Here is a 16,809-nt window from a genome sequence, read left to right as displayed (position 1 = left end):
TGAGAGTAGAATGTCTGCAACTGAGTGGGCAAGATTTGCTAATGGAAAGTTTTCTCACTAATATTATCTCCAGGGCCTGAATATTTCTGGGTGATATGTAAGTTGATCTTTCCAAAATAGTGTAGCTGAATAATCTGTCAGAAAGAAGGACGGGGTTGTTCATGATGAACTGGTTATGGCTTTTATAATTCAGTACATGAAGAAAAAACATGTTATTTATAAAGATGGATGTGAATGCACACTGCACTAAATTCACTCGAAGTTTTAAATAATTTACAATGACATATTGTGCTATAGTTTAGAGTTTAAATTTATATTGGATTTTAGAGAGCTTTTCTCCAAGGATTCTTGCAACTCAAAAACTTGGGTGGGAGGGACAACTGCTTCATTCAATTCTTGTTCCTCTACTTTCAAAACATATCGAAAGTTTTCTCTGCCCTGCCAAGTGTTCTCCAAGAAATAAAATGAGGTTACTTATGGATTTGTATGTTCCATTGACACATCATGTTATCCTACACATTTTCTGACATATATTAGCATAAATGCACCATTACTTATCCCTAAGTCTCCAATTTTGTTAATTTGAATTAAAAAGGGGGCAGATTTACTAGCAAGGCTACAGACTTCTGTGCAGGTGCCAGTACTATTTATAATATTCAATATAGTTTCGCAAACATAATGGAAAGTGCACTGTGGCTCCAGTTCTGATTTGTTCTATCATTTCAGACTCACAATGTTCTTTTTTCTTCACCCTGGATAATAACATTTATTTTACCAGTAGTTTCATTTAGTAATAACACCCAGAGTTAAATAACATTATTATCCATTGCTTCATGCTGTACTTTTGGAATTCTGGTCCTGAAGTAGAAATTATGAAAGTTTCCATTCACAGAATGTAGCATCAATGGACAACAGGATAGCACACCCCCCCCCATGACTTTTACTAATAAACACTCCCTTGAAGTGTTTTTGGAATTCCTATGGTAAGAGCCACTACCCTTGTGCAAAAAATAGATAGCCTACAGCTGAAGTAAAATGCAGCTTTTGCAGTAATTGAAGGGTACTTTTTACTTCAAAGATTTTAATTCAAAGATTGAGTGAGAATGAGTTAAAAATAACCTAGTGTTCCCAAATATTCTAAATTGGGAGCTCACAGGAACATCTCCAACTTGCTGTGCTCTGATCCTTCTAACTTGATTTTCCCACATGCAGACCTTAGGTTGTTGTTTTGTTTTGTCCTCTTCTCCTTTCTTAAGTATAGAAAAGAACAAGAATAGGATATCATTCACTGTCCGGTGAAAGAGAAATAAGGCAGCAGAACTTTAAGAATGTATAATGGGAAGTGATGAGCTATGAGATGACAAAGCAGTAGAAATAGTTTAAGGGACTATCAGGTAAAATGTAGGGAGCAAGGATAGCTCAGTATCTCACTTTTTATTTTATATTATTTATTTATTTGACAGAGAGTGGGAGACAGTGAAAGAGGGAACATAAGCAGGGGGAATGGGAGAAGGAGAAGCAGGCTTCCTGCTGAGCACAGAGCCCCATGTGGGATCATGACTTGATCCGAAGGCAGACACTTAACCAACTGAGCACCCAGGTGCCCCAGCAGTACCTCATTTTTAATGAATGAAAATCATAAGCATTTCCACCCACTCACTTATACACCAACCTATCCATCCATACATTTATCTTTTGTATTATTTATCAAATAGAAGTTGTTTTTGTTTTGTATTTCTTTGCTTTGCTCTACTCTTTACTTGAGAGATTGTTCTTTATTACACTGATTAATAAAATTGGATTCTGAGAAATTTTCTAGAGATTAAATGACATTCCATGGAATCTTGAGCTAATTATTGATAAACTGCAATATAAGTTAAATAACTTGCTTAGTTTCATGTCTAGGAAAGAAGCTTTAACAGCTAAAAGCAAATGAATTGATCAGAAAAAGACTTGAATTTCAGTTTCATAATTTCATTGTGTTGTCTTTATTTCAGATGCAGTATTTGCAAACACAAGCATTCTAATGTTTATCAGAGTGTTTTGTACAAATGTGCCTATATGCTGCACAAAAATGTTCTTCACATTTTATATTAGGAAGAAAATAACTCACTAACACTGCTTTGTTCCTTCTCATATTCTTTACTCCAGTATAATCTTACTTATTGTGAGAGCAATCCCTAAAAGTGGGTTTTCTTATTCCTATCTTTGGCCTCTAGTTTTACCATAAAAAACAAATGTTATATGGATTTGTGTTTTTACCAATCTATAGCTTATCCTGACAACACAACTACTCTAGTTTTCTGGCCCCTGGAAGAACCTAGAACAATCTCTTTTCCCTTCCAGCACAATAAGAAATTAGAAGGGGCTTTCAAAGGCACAGAGCTGCAATCCTCTGTAGAATACATAATGGACATGCAAAGGTTTGGAGTTGTCCCTAAACTAAGTCTGTTTAATTCATTCAGTGTATACTTTGCTCCTACTTTCCACAGTGGTGATTATGAAGCGGTTGTGTGTTATTTGTTCATTGCCTATGTTTCTGTTGAAAGCAGCTTCTGGATCTCCATTGTTCAGCATCTCTCCTCTAGTACCTAGAGGAGTACCTGATATTTCATAGGTGCTCTTTATGAATATTTGGATTAATGATTATGTCTTGGACATCTGGCCTTAATAATGAGCTCATGTGTCACCTTCCAGAATAAATTGGTTCAAGTGTTGGATTTTTAATTATAGCATTAAAACTACATTAATTAAAATAATTTAACATTTTATATTTAAAGCTGTATTTTATTAAACAGTATAAAATCATGAAAATCATCAGTTAATACCTTTTAAGTTTATTTTTAGATAAGAACTAGTGATATTAAATATTTATATTTTGTGGTATCTTTATTACCTCTGCATAAGGCATACTTACTTTGGTGCTGCTCTGCTTTTATTTTTTATTTCTTACTATTGAGCTTATGTTAATTAATTAAATTCATAATTTAGCCATAATTTTCTGTGGAAAAAATTGAAATAGGAAAAAAAAAAAAAAAAAAAGAAATGAATCTAATAAGAAAATAAAATACATTTTATTTTTATTATTATTTCCTTATATTTCAGCTACAATTTTTATTTTTTAATTTTTTAAAATTTTATTTAATTTCATTTTTTTCAGTGTTCCAAAATTCATTGTTTATACACCACACTCAGTGCTCCATGCAAAACGTGCCCTCCGTAATACCCACCACCAGGCTCACCTAACCCCCCTACACCCTTCCCCTCCAAAATGCTCAGTTTCTTTCTCAGAGTCCACAGTCTCTTATAGTTTGTCTCCCCCTCCGATTTCCCCCACCCCACTTCTCTCCATTTCCCAATGTTCTCCGTGTTATTCCTTATGTTCCACAAGTAAGTGAAACCGTATGATAATTGACTCTCTTTGCTTGACTTATTTCACTCAGCATAATCTCTTCCAGTCCCGTCCATGTTGATACAAAAGTTGGGTATTCATCCTTTCTGTTGGAGGCATAATACTCCATTGTATATATGGACCATATCTTCTTTATCCATTTGTCCATTGAAGGGCATATTGGTTCTTTCCACAGTTTGGCAACTGTGGCCATTTCAGTGACAATTTTTAAAACAAGAACTTGTTTCAACATGTAAGCTAATGAAGTCAATAGATATTTAAAAATTTATATCTCTATATGATAATTTTTAGATAATAGCTTAATGATATCATTTTCATGGTAAATATTTTAATTTTGAAAAAATATAAAATTTATACTTAATGACACTTGATTCACAGATATTTTATGTGTTTTCTTTTATCTTTCATTCTTTCCTTGGCATATTTAATATATCTTTCTTTGTGTTTAGCAATAAAATAATTATGAGTTTTTGCAAATTAGGTGTCTTTTATAAATTGTTAAGGGTTTTGTTTGGGTTCTGTAATGCATAAATAAGTGGCATAGAAGTTATGGTTAATTTTATGTGTTAACTTGGCAAGATCATTCCCAGATATTTAGTCAAATATTATTTCAGATGTTTCTGTGAGAGCATTTTTTGCATAGGAACAATATTTAAATCAGTGGACTTTGCGAAATAGATTGCCCTCCATAACGTAGGTGGACCTCACCCAATCGGATGAAGGCTTTAACAGATTAAGACTGACATTTCCCCATGAGCAAGGAGGAATCTGAAAGCAAACTGTCTTTGGACTTGAACTGCAGCTCTTCCCTGAGTCTTCAGTCCACTGTCCTACTCCCTTAAATTTTGGACTTGCCACGCCTCATAATCACAGGATCTAATTCTTTAAACTTTCCCTGTCCTTTTTTTTTTCTCTTTCTCTAGATTACACACACACACACACACACACACACACACACACACACATACCCCTGTTGGTTCTATTTTGTCTGGTCAAGTAAAATCAACAGATTTTACTTAGAGTCTGTCTTTCTAATATTTTTCCTACCCCTTCAGTTCTATTCATTTTTTGTATTTTGATATGAACAAGAATAAACCACAATCACAATGAATTTGTTGTCAATAATTCAAGTAGTTTTCTGAGGATCCTAAATATGTAAGTTTAAGAATCAGTTATATGTGAAAACACACTGATCGTTATTTTGGAATAACGTTGTAGGTCACCATTATTTTATTGCAAGCACTTGTTTTTACATTTTTCTTTAAAACAGTACACTATTGACAAAAGACAAGAGTATCATGAACACTTATTACTCGGCTCTATCCTTGCTGCCTATCTCCTATCCCTGGTAGTTCCCAAAGCATCCTCATTAAACACTTGATTCTCTGTGGTAGCTGCTGCTGTTCTTGTTTCTAATACACCAGATGTAATGTCATCCTGTGTTCTGAGTATGTTATTTATAAGCCTTGTGATAACAAGAGCTCAATAAATATTGTATAAAGTATTCAAGTCTAGCTGTAGTTTAAAAATATGCTTTATCTACAAGTCACATGACCATTCCATAAAAGACAAGTAGATTGATCCAGTTTAAAGTGGAAACAATAAAAACTGGAATCCTAAAAACAAACTAGCAAAAACTAGCAAAGAAATTGAACAAAAAAAGGAGTTGGGATATGTTATGAAGAGGGCTAGAATTGTTTAAAATTTTAAACATGTTAAGTAACTTAGACTATAAATTTACAAAATTGTTAAAATTAGTATAAATTATATTTTTTTGCTAACATGTCTGCCCTATAAGTTTTCAGTGCTTAACTCCTTCACTAACAACTTCTTCCTTTATTTAGTAATGAAGTCCTTCACCTAAAACATTTTTCTAAACCAAGTAGACATTTGTTTGAACTTGTATTGTGGTTTTGTTTTTTTGTTTGTTTTTTGTTTCTGTTTTTTTCTGAATTTTTGTTTAAATTTCAGTTAGTTAACAGGCAGTGTAATATTAGTTTCAAGTGTAGAAATTAGTGATTTATCACTTTCATACAACACCCTGTGCTCATAACAAGTGCTCTTCTTAAGACATATCACCCATTTAACCCATCCCCCACCCACACTCCCTGTAGTTAAACTTATTTTCTGGTTTACCTCTTCTTCCTTCCCCCTCATTTTCATTTGTTTGTATCTTAAATTCAACATATGAGTGAAATCATATGGTTTTTGTCTTTCTTTGGCTGACTTATTTCATGGAGCATAATCCTCCCTAGCTTGGTGCTGTCGTTTTTGTGATGATTTCTTCTTCAGGATACTACAAGGTAGTTTGGATCCTTCAGTAATTCTGAAGTGGACTGTATTTATGATTCATTTTTATTTGATACAAATACCAATTTTTGATTGGAATAATCTAGTACTCCATCATTAATGATGCAGAGACCGAGAGTTAGAGGCAATGTTGGATGGTTTTTAAATTGTAAAATATCTATCATGCTGCAGGGATTGAATTCTCATAATAGGTGATAACAGGATGGCAGGATATATTGGCATATTTTTATCCATAGAAAGATACATGTTTTCTTGATATAAACATTGATTCCCAATTTAGCCTGAGTCACTATGAATATCTGAGTCAATGAATCTTGGTATTGACTTTAATAGTAATCAATTCCTACTTCATGTTGCTGAAGTCATAAATCATAGTTTATGGCATTTTGGTGTTACAGTTTTCTAATTTCCCATGACATTCTCAGATCAATACCTCACTATTTACTAAATGAAGAAAACAATTTATTCTGATAACTCATTTGTAGTACATAGCGTTTTAAAATTATGAAGCTGATATTTTAACTTTTGTAATTCCTAAAAGACATTATAAGATGAAATGTGATCAAGGGAACTTATGATCTTGATACCTTTGAATCTTAAATAACTTGATTTATAATTAATGATTGATGCACATTTTTATTTCTAAGTATGAAGGCTACACAAACAAATAGGTAGTTACATTATTTTATTCAGAGACATGCCACTTAAAGCAATTTTATAAATGTAAAATACTTGAAACTGAATTAAGCATTTTAACCTGAGCCATAAAATTAGTTGTTGGAATGCAGAGTTAGAAGATAATTGCCAGATTTCAGCATCAGTATGTACCATTTTCTAAAACTTTAGAAGTGTTATGACAGTCGTTAAAATATAAAAAGCTGCACCTAGATGAAATTGACTCATCAAAAGAAATATACAGCAAAGAGACTACAGAATGGGCCTGGAAAATTAACAAGGCCTGGTGCTCTCTGCCTAAATCATTGTTACACACTAATTAGTGCTGTGCTCTGATTTGAGGCTTTAAATTTGTTCCTTTGAAGATTTTCTTAAAATTGTATTCAAAGGAAAGGCTCTTCTTTAATAAAACTGTATAATTCTCCATTCACTTGGGAAACATAGCTTCTCAGCATAATGCTGCTGAAAACCAAGAGCTGACTTCTAATAGAGGTGCTAATTATTAACATTCCAGCATCAGCCAAACACTGCACTCTCTTAGACCAAAATAAAATAATAGTGCACAAATATTTCTCCCCTATTCTAATAAGTACTTGAAAAATTCAATAACATTTGTTAAATACATAAACGTGAATATTAAAAATAGAGGTTTTTCCCCTGTGATTTATTATGTACTGTCTGAATAGCAGAGCTAAAGGAAGCCATCATTATATGGCATAAAAAGGAATTCTTTGGCTGTTAATTATAATGTAAATTTATCCTTATTGGGGGGGGTGGAAAGAATGACTTCATAGTTAAAACCATCGGGCATGGCTGGTCACTCAAAATAAAGATGCATTAATCTTTAATAATTCATACAGTACAGTATGGACAAGGGTAATATAAAATGATGAGATACCTTAAAATGATTTAAAAGAATATTCTAGTAACGATCTATTATAAATGGAAGCTTGACAGAACAAAACAGGGTATTTTACATTGTCTTCTAGAAATAGAGTAGTTAATAGGAAAATTCACACAGACGTTAGCTCCACACGATATGCAAAATACTTTATTTACTACCATCTTTTTCTCCACCAGTTTTATAATGACACCAAATGTAATCTAGAGTCCTCTTCCTAAGTGAAGAAAGTTATCATTGTCATGTTAGAAACAGAAAGGCCTTGGATTGGCAGTTAAAATGATGAACTTGTTTAAACATTAACTCTGTGTGTCCTTGGGAAATTGACTTACCCTCCCAGGCACTCTGTTTCCTCATCTGTCTAATCAGAGTCAGAGAAGCTGATTTCCAAATGTTCACTATTCATCCAATTGAAATCAAGGCAGCTTTCACCCTGAAATGTGGCAGCTACAGGGCAAGTGGGTATTTTTTTTTTTAATCGTGTCAATTTAAATACACAATACTTCCAAGATTTTCCTTTCTTGTATAGTTCCAAGAAAGGATTGGACACGAGATATTTGTGTGAGATAGGGGGTAAAGTGAACCTTAGAAAGTGCCATTGCACTTTGGATGCCATCATCATTTTAGGCAGTGAGGGACATGTGCAGAGTTCAGCTTATTCTCATTTAGCTTCATGACCAGCTGTCCTCTTCAATGTCTGGCCCTGCTGATCCCCTAGATACTTAGCTGTCAAGTCAGAGAGACAGGAATAATACAGAGCCAACAACCATCCCCAGAAGTTTACCTTGCCCAACTTGTGGTTCCACTCTAGTAGCAGCTTTCTGCAAGTTCTGGTATTTTCATCTATAATGGGGCTATTTAGTGATTTTTTTTTTTCTGATCCCTCTGACCCTTGAATTCTTCAGTTCTCCAACAATTGCATAAGACCTAATTTATATAGTAAGTTCCTGATTTTCTAATACTGTTATCCTGCTTTCCGGATGGAACCCTAGCTGATATAGTTGATGAAGGTATGGATCAGAGATGACATTACTTTAATAGATTTATGGATAATATACAGGTAACAGTTGAACAGATAGTACATGCCTATATGCCTTTAATTTTATAGATCCAAGAGAGTAATTAGAAAATTACAGGATTCCTAAATACATGTAAAGTTGAAAGTAGTACAAAATCCAGGTACTCTAGTTTTTATATCATTTCACTTTCCTGAACTTTGCCTCATCTTTTAAATTCTATTTAAATTTAATTGAAATTAAATTTAGTTGAAAAATTGAAATTGACTTGAATTTGATATTTGTGTAAGATAACTGAAGATGAAGAAAAACTTTGAATACAAATTGATGGAAATTTTACTAATACTGAGATTGTTATTTTAGATTGTATCAGAGCTCATCTGACATGAATTCATTGTTCAACTTTCTCTTGGTTTCTGAATCCCCAAGTGAACATTTTTTACTATCTTAAACATCATTTCCCAAAAGCATTGTTTCATGTTTCCTTTCAAGGAGTCTTTATAGGGGTTGGGGGTAGGTTGGAACAATTATTCAAATTTTCCCACAACTTACTTCTTTATTCTTTCCATAAAAGTGTATATGTACATTTCATTTATGAGGAAATGGGATGGAATACACTAGGTACTTTCTTAGGAATATTGCTATCAAAATTTGGGAACTTGTGAAGTCTACAGAAGCAACAGAATGATGTGTGTATACCTATAGTTTGTGTGTCTTTCTTAACTTTATATTTTTTTTTCTTAACTTTATATTTTTATCTACACTTTTAAAATTAAATCTAATGTCTGTTTATACACTGTGACTTTTGGGAAAACTCAAGCACATGAATGAGGATTTCATAGTGATGGTGTGCATAATGACTGATCCTGAAATACCTGAAAACTGAGTTCACAGTTAAGGTTCTAGATAAACTGAGGGAGTCAGAAAAGTATCTTCGGAAGATCCCAGCAGAGGCAATAGGGGTAGTAGAAATAGGAAGACTGATCTATCTTTTCCCACCATGAATTTATGAAGGTATGTTGCCTATGAAGGTATGTAAGAAACTTTTAGGAGATTAAGAAATTTCAGCTTTATCTTATCTCCTATAATGCTTATTTTTTCATTTTATTTTTGTGAATTAAATAGTATATCATTCTAGAGGTTTTGAAAGAAAAGATAAACTAGAAGCACCTTCTCCCCAAATAATATTCTAAATCCATGCTTTACATATATTGTGGCCAATGATCTTGTTCTTCACTGATGGGAACTAAAGTGAGAAAAAAACAAACAAATTGGGGGTGACAGGAAAAATGTAATGTAAATTTTTTTTTCTCAAGTATGTTTGACAAAATGCAATTTTTCATGACTTAAAGCCAAGGCAGAACAAATCATAAAATATTTTCATGAAGCTAATTCCAAAATAACAATTAGTGTCATGGTAAAAATTTAAAAGTCCTACATAATATTATCTAACTCAGATAGGTTATCCAACAAACAGCTAACAAAGTCACAGAGAGAAGAACTCAAGATGAACAGAGTAGGAAGGGCCAGAAGATGAGGAGACAACGGTGAATAGCTGTCTGGTGTTTTTATCTTTTCTCTATAATTAAGAGTGGGAGAATCGTTGCTGTATTCATTAGAATAGCTTTGACGGCAAATGTTCAAAACATAAATAGCAGTATAAGTAAGATATAAATTTCTTTTTTGTGTAGAAGAAAACCATGTTTCAGCAGTTCAGGGATATTTTCATAATTTATGGTTTCATAAAATTGTCAGTGTGGTAGGAAGAAATCTAACATGAACCCCAAGAACTTTACCCTCTACTTTACACACCCTATATAATCTTTTTGGGTAGAAATGAATTGTAACATTTTCTAACCCATAAAATATGGTAAATATAAAAGGATTTTGCAGGTGCAGTTATGTTCCTAATCAGTTGATTTCAAGTTAGGAGTCAAAAGAAGCTTACCCTTGCTGGGCCTGACTTTAAAAGAGATTTCAGACTTTCCCTAAAATAGAGACTTGAAGCAGCTGAGACATTTTCTTTTTGGCCTCAAAAAAGCAAACTGCCAGGTTGTAGTGAAGGGCACAAAGCAAGGAAAGGTGGGCGGTTGCCAGTGGTTGGGTGTCTCAGTCCTACAATTGCTAGGAACTGAATTTTGCCAAAAACCACATGGGCTTAGAAGATCTTGAGCACAAAAGCAGACCACAGTCCTAGTTGACACCTTTACTTACAGCCTGTGTGACCCTGAGCAGAGATCCATCCTAAACCATGGCTAAGCTCCTGACCCCCAAAACTGTGAGATCATAGATGAACTTACCTCATGACTCAAAACTCCTTGAACATTTGCTCTCATATCTCTTATATTAAAAGTAACATGAAAAAAAGATTTTAAAAAGAGAGAGAAAAGGAGAATGAGAAGAAAAAGCAATGCCTCACTTCAAAGACACTTTCTAAATTTCACACGCAACAATTCTGAGTATTTCTCACTCACTAGAGCATGGTCACATGACCACCTTTAGCTGCAAGGCTCCTTGTTCTGGATAATTATGGAGGGTCCTCTATTTGAGAAAGAATGTAAGAATGGATTTTAGGGGAAAACTGTGAGTCTCCACCACAAAATTGGAATAACTAAAGGTGCTAATGGGCAGTAGGCAGTGAGATGGCTGTGCCCATTCTGAATGTTGCCAGAAGAGAGACCTGCCTGTACCAGAAGAGATCTATATTCAATCTGGTCACAAAATACTAAGATATAGAGCAATGAATTATTTTAAAAATCACCAAATGCGGGGCGCCTGGGTGGCTCAGTGGGTTAAAGCCTCTGCCTTCGGCTCAGGTCATGATCCCAGGGTCCTGGGATCGAGCCCCACATCAGGCTCTCTGCTCAGCGGGGAGCCTGCTTCCTCCTCTCTCTCTGCCTGCCTCTCTGCCTACTTGTAATCTCTCTCTGTCAAATAAATAAAATTCTTAAAAAAAAAAATTCACCAAATGCTAAATTCTACCTCTGGTAATAAAAATAAGACCTGTGGTTGTTTTTAACCTAAAAATAAATATATCTAGGCAATAAAATATTTCTAGACTTATTACCATCTCTGTATGATAGCCATAATTATATTCTAATTATACTTTTGTTCTTATAAGTTAAGAAATATAACATTGTAATAGAGTGAAAGTAATAAAAGTTTGGCGGATCAATGCACATCAATCAACATCAAACAGTGTTTTTAAATAAACTGAAGACTTCATCTAATTGCTTATTTTAAAGATTGTCAAGTAATAATCAAATTAAATACCTTCGTATTAGTTTTCTAGGGCCACCATATCAAATTACCAAAAACTGTGTGGTTTAAAACAAAAGGTTCATTTTCTCACATTTCTGGAGGCTAGAAGTTCTAGATCAAAATGGTCAGTTCCATCTGAAGACTTAAGAGAATCTATTCCATGCCCCTCTTCTAGCTTTTGGTGATGGCTATAGGTCCTTAGCCCTCCTTAGCTTGTGATAACATAACCACAATCTTTGCCTCCTTCTTCAAATAGCTGTTATCCCATTATGCATGTCTGTGTTCACATTTCTGTCTTCTTATAAGGACATGAGTCATTCATTTAGGGGCCACCTTAATCCAGGATGACCTCATTTTTAACTTGGTTCCATCCACGAAGACTTTATTTCCAACCATGCATAGTTTCCAGGAGGAGATGAACTTCAGTGGGAGCACAATTCAATCCCAAACAAGTTTCTAGAAGTCATGAAGGAAAATATATTCAAGTGAAAATGATCTAAGTATATCAATTGGTGGGAAGGTGGCTGGAGAGGAAGAAGAACAGGTATACAGCACTAAAGAGTAGAGGTTGCTAACGGGGTTTCAACTACCGTCTGAAGCACTGCAGGAATATCTAGCATGGCTGCCTGCATTGGCCCTCTGGCTGCCTGAAACTAAACGTTCTTATTCCAATATAACCACAATTTCAGGCTCCTAGGGGTTGAGGAGAAAGGTCTAGACACTTTAGGAATTGAAGGATCGAAGTTTAGAGTGAAAGAGAGAAGATAAAATTTTTTAGACATTTGGTAAATGGTAGAAGGGTAGAATGGTAGAAGATGTACCCTAATACATCTGTTATCATAATGAGTTGAATTTCACTTCTTTCTTGCTCTTACAAATCACAAACTACCAGTCTTCATTTCCCTTATCACCCATCTATCTATCCTTCTCCCAGTGTCTTGAGGTGTTTCTGGATATGAATCCAGTTCATCATACTTCACAAAGTAATCAATAAAAGCTTTTATTTTATTATTATTTTTATTTCTTTTCAGAGTTTCAGAATTCATTGTTTATACACCACACCCAGTGCTCCATGCAATACGTGCCCTCCATAATACCCACCACCAGGCTTACCCAACCACCCACCTCCCTCTCCTCCAAAACGCTGTTTGTTTCTCAATATCCACAATCTCTCATGGTTTTTCTCCCCCTCCAATTTCCCCCCAACTCACTTCTCCTCTCCATCTCCCAATGTCTTCCATGATATTCTTTATGCTCCATGAGTAAACGAACCCATATGATAATTGACTCTCTCTGCTTGACTTATTTCACTGAGCATAATCTCTTCCAGTCCCGTCCATGTTGATATTAATGTTGGGTATTCATCCTTTCTGAGGAAGGCATAATACTCCATTGTATATATGTACCATATCTTCTTTATCCATTTGTCCATTGATGGGAATCTTGGTTCTTTCCACAATTTGGTGACAGTGACCATTACTGCTATGAACATGGGGTGCAGATGGCCCTTCTTTTCACTACATCAGTATCTTTGGGATAAATACTCAATAGTGCGATTGCAGGGTCATAGGGAAGCTCTATTTTTAATTTCTTAAGGAATCTCCACAGTCTTCCAAAGCGGCTGCACCAACTTGCATTCCCATCAATAGTATTAAAAGAGTTCCCCTTTCACCATATCCTCTCCAACACATGTTGGTTACTGTCTTGTTAATTTTCGCCATTCTAACTGGTGTAAAGTAGTATCTCCTCGATGGCTAATGATGATGAACATTTTTTCATGTGTCTGTTAACCATTTGTATGTCTTCCTTGGAGGAGTGTCTGCTCATGTCTTCTGCCCATTTTTTTGACGTGATTATCTGTTTTGTGTGTATTGAGTTTGAGGAGCTCTTTATAGATCTTGGATATCAGCCCTTTGTAGGGTCATTTGCAAGTATCTTCTCCCATTCCACGGCTGGCCTCTTTGTTTTGTTGACTGTTTCCTTTGCTGTGCAGAAGCTTTTGATCTTGATGAAGTCCCAGAAGTTCATTTTCACTTTTGTTTCCTTTATCTTTGGAGAAATATCTTGAAAGAAGTTGCTGTGGCTGATGTTGAAGAGGTTACTGCCTATGTTCTCCTCTAGGATTCTGATGGATTCCTGCCTCATGTTGAGGTCTTTTATCCATTTCAAGTTTATCTTTGTGTATGATGTAAGAGAATAGTCGTTTAATTCTTGTACACATAGCTGTCCAATTTTCCCAGCACCATTTATTGAAGAGACTGTATTGTTTCCACCATATATTTTTTCCTGCTTTGTCAAAGATTATTTGACCATAGAGTTGAGGATCCATATCTGGGCTCTCTACTCTGTTCTACTGGTCTATGTGTCTGTTTTTGTGCCACTACCATGCTGTCTTGGTAGTAAAGCTTTGTAGTAAAGCTTAAAATCCGGCATGATGCTTCCAGTTTTGTTTTTCTTTTTCAAAATTTCCTTAGCAATTCGGGGTCTCTTCTGGTTCCATAGAAATTTTAGGATTGTTTGTTCCAGCTCTTTGAAAAATGCCAGTGGAATTTTGATCAGAATGTCATTGAAAGTATAGATTGCTCTAGGAAGTATAGACATTTTAACAATGTTTATTCTTCTGATCCATGTGCATGGAATGCTCTTCTACCTTTTTGTGTCTTCTTCTATTTCTTTCATGAGTGTCCTGTAGTTCCTCGAGTACAGATCCTTTACCTCTTTGGTTAGGTTTACTCCCCAGGTATCTTACAGTTCTCGGTGCTATAGTAAATGAATTGATTCTCTAATTTCCCTTTCTGTATTTTCATTGTTAGTGTATAAGAAAGCAACAGATTTCTATACATTGATTTTGTATCCTGCCACATAACTGAATTGCTGTATGATTTCTAGTAGTTTGAGGGTGGAGTCTTTTGTGTTTTCCATATAAAGTATCATGTCATCTGTGAAGAGAGAGAGAGTATGGGGAAAAGCTGACAGCCTCCCTTTGAGATCAGGAGCACGACAAGGATGACCACTCTCACCACTCTTGTTTAACATAGTACGAGAAGTCCTAGCAATAGCAATTAGACAACAAAAAGAAATAAAATGTATTCATATTGGCGATAAAAGCTTTTTTGAATAAATGGAATTATAATACTTTTGCATTGCAGAGAAGAGGGAGTGGATCCTAAATAAAGTATCTGTTCTCTACACAATTTATGAATATTTACATTATTTCTGCTAAGAGATTTTGTATAGTCTGAAGTTAATTTTCTAACACCGTATAATTTCATTGTTAATATGAGTAATATCTGAATTTATAGATTTTATTTTTGAGGTGATTTTGTCTACAAAGAAAAAGATCTTGCATAAAATCAGTTATTTAAGACTTTGAAATATATTTTATCATAAAGACTGAATTTAAAATTTCTTTTTTAGTTCATACTTGACTAGAATATATTTTACCATTCTTTCAACTATTATATATTATCTTTCTTTACTATTATGCATCCAATATACTATTGTTATTATCTTTACATATTATGATTATGTTGCCCTATAGTTAAATTCTAATTTTATCTTTGATATTAATGATAACTCAGAGTATATCTTTTTGGTCTACTTCCACTTGTGTTAATTAATGGCAGAGTTGGACTTTTTTCTAATATTTTATATCATTTTATAATTTAAAATGAAAATATATTCCTGGTTCCACTGTATAGGATGCTTTTCTGTTTACCAGTTTAAAAGTGTTGTGTTCCGGGCACCTGGGTGGCTCAGTGGGTTAAGCCGCTGCCTTCAGCTCAGGTCATGATCTCGGGGTCCGAGGATCGAGTCCCGCATTGGGCTCTCTGCTCAGCAGGGGGCCTGCTTCCCTTCCTCTCTCTCTGCCTGCCTCTCTGCCTACTTGTGATCTCTCTCTGTCAAATAAGTAAATAAAGTCTTTTTTAAAAAAATGTGTTCCTTTAAAATTTCTTCACATGATTGAAGTTTAACATTTTATTTATTTTTATGACCATTTTCTAGACTTACATGCAAAACTTGAATCCTTAAAATCTTATTACTCATATATGAAAAATATTTGATAGTTGTTTTTCTAAATTTGATCAAAATGCACTAAATCATACCATTAGAGCTTTAAAGTTCAGGAAAGTATTTGAAATTATAATATTAAAGAACCAATTTCAATTAGCTATGTTAAAAGAAAGACTGAATTATCATTCTCTGCATTCTTTCAGAAAAATATTGTAATGTTGATTTCATATGAGAAGATGGTCTGAGAATATATAGCCAAAAATATAGGGAAATAAACCTGTTCTGGAAGCTCAGATGGGTAATTAAACTAAATAAAGTTTTACATAAAATTATGCTATTCTTTAAATTTTGTGATATTAGTGGTATTTTCTCATTCTAAATATTTTATAATACTTAAAATAAGCAATTTTAAGTTTTTAATTTTGTAGAAAAAAAGTTCCAATATTTTAAAACTTCAACACATTAAACTCAAGTCTCTCTTTGATATTCTCCTGTGTATTTGAGTGTATTTGATTACTGCAAGTTGATTTTTGTATTCCACTTATATTGATTAAATGCTATGTGTCCTCCAATTTGTTGTCTTTCTTTTGAATAGTTTGTGTCCTTTACATGTGTGTGTGTTTCTATTCTATCCAATTAATACGGGTTTGTAAAGGTGGTATATCCATGCTCTGTCTCTCAGATGATGTGAGACAGTGTGGATAAAGTGAGTCAGTGTAGGGAGCTCCACATACCCCAGAAACATTGTTGACCCTGCTACTTTGCTTTATGCCACAAGGCCACTCTTCAAAGGCTTCACATTTAAATTCATAGAAAAGAAAGTGTTGGAAAGACACAGTTGTTGACAGACAACCTTGGTTTGTGGACAGAGGAACGATGCTCAGAATTTGCTGTTCTAACCTGATTTTGTTTCATTCAATTTCTTACTCCCACTGAGACTTCTGTATAGTCTAGATGTTTCTTCCCAAACACCGATAGGTGGGTTATAACTGCAGATTTCTGGGTTAAAGAAACAAACAACGATTGTCTCTATGCAATGACAGGGAGAAGTGAAAGCATGGTTTCTTCGAACCATCTTGAGACGACTGTTTGTGGATTAGCGCTGGCTCAGAAGGCACTGAATCCCCATAGCCCACTCTGCAACACACGGGCATATCAGACAGCCTTCTATATTCCCAGGGATGTCTCTGAGTTGTGTGTGGGTATCTGTGTATGTGTGG

This window comes from Mustela nivalis (genome assembly GCF_964662115.1).
Source record: "Mustela nivalis genome assembly, chromosome: 4".
Taxonomy (NCBI): Eukaryota; Metazoa; Chordata; class Mammalia; order Carnivora; family Mustelidae; genus Mustela; species Mustela nivalis.
Note: the sequence above shows the minus strand (reverse complement) of the source record.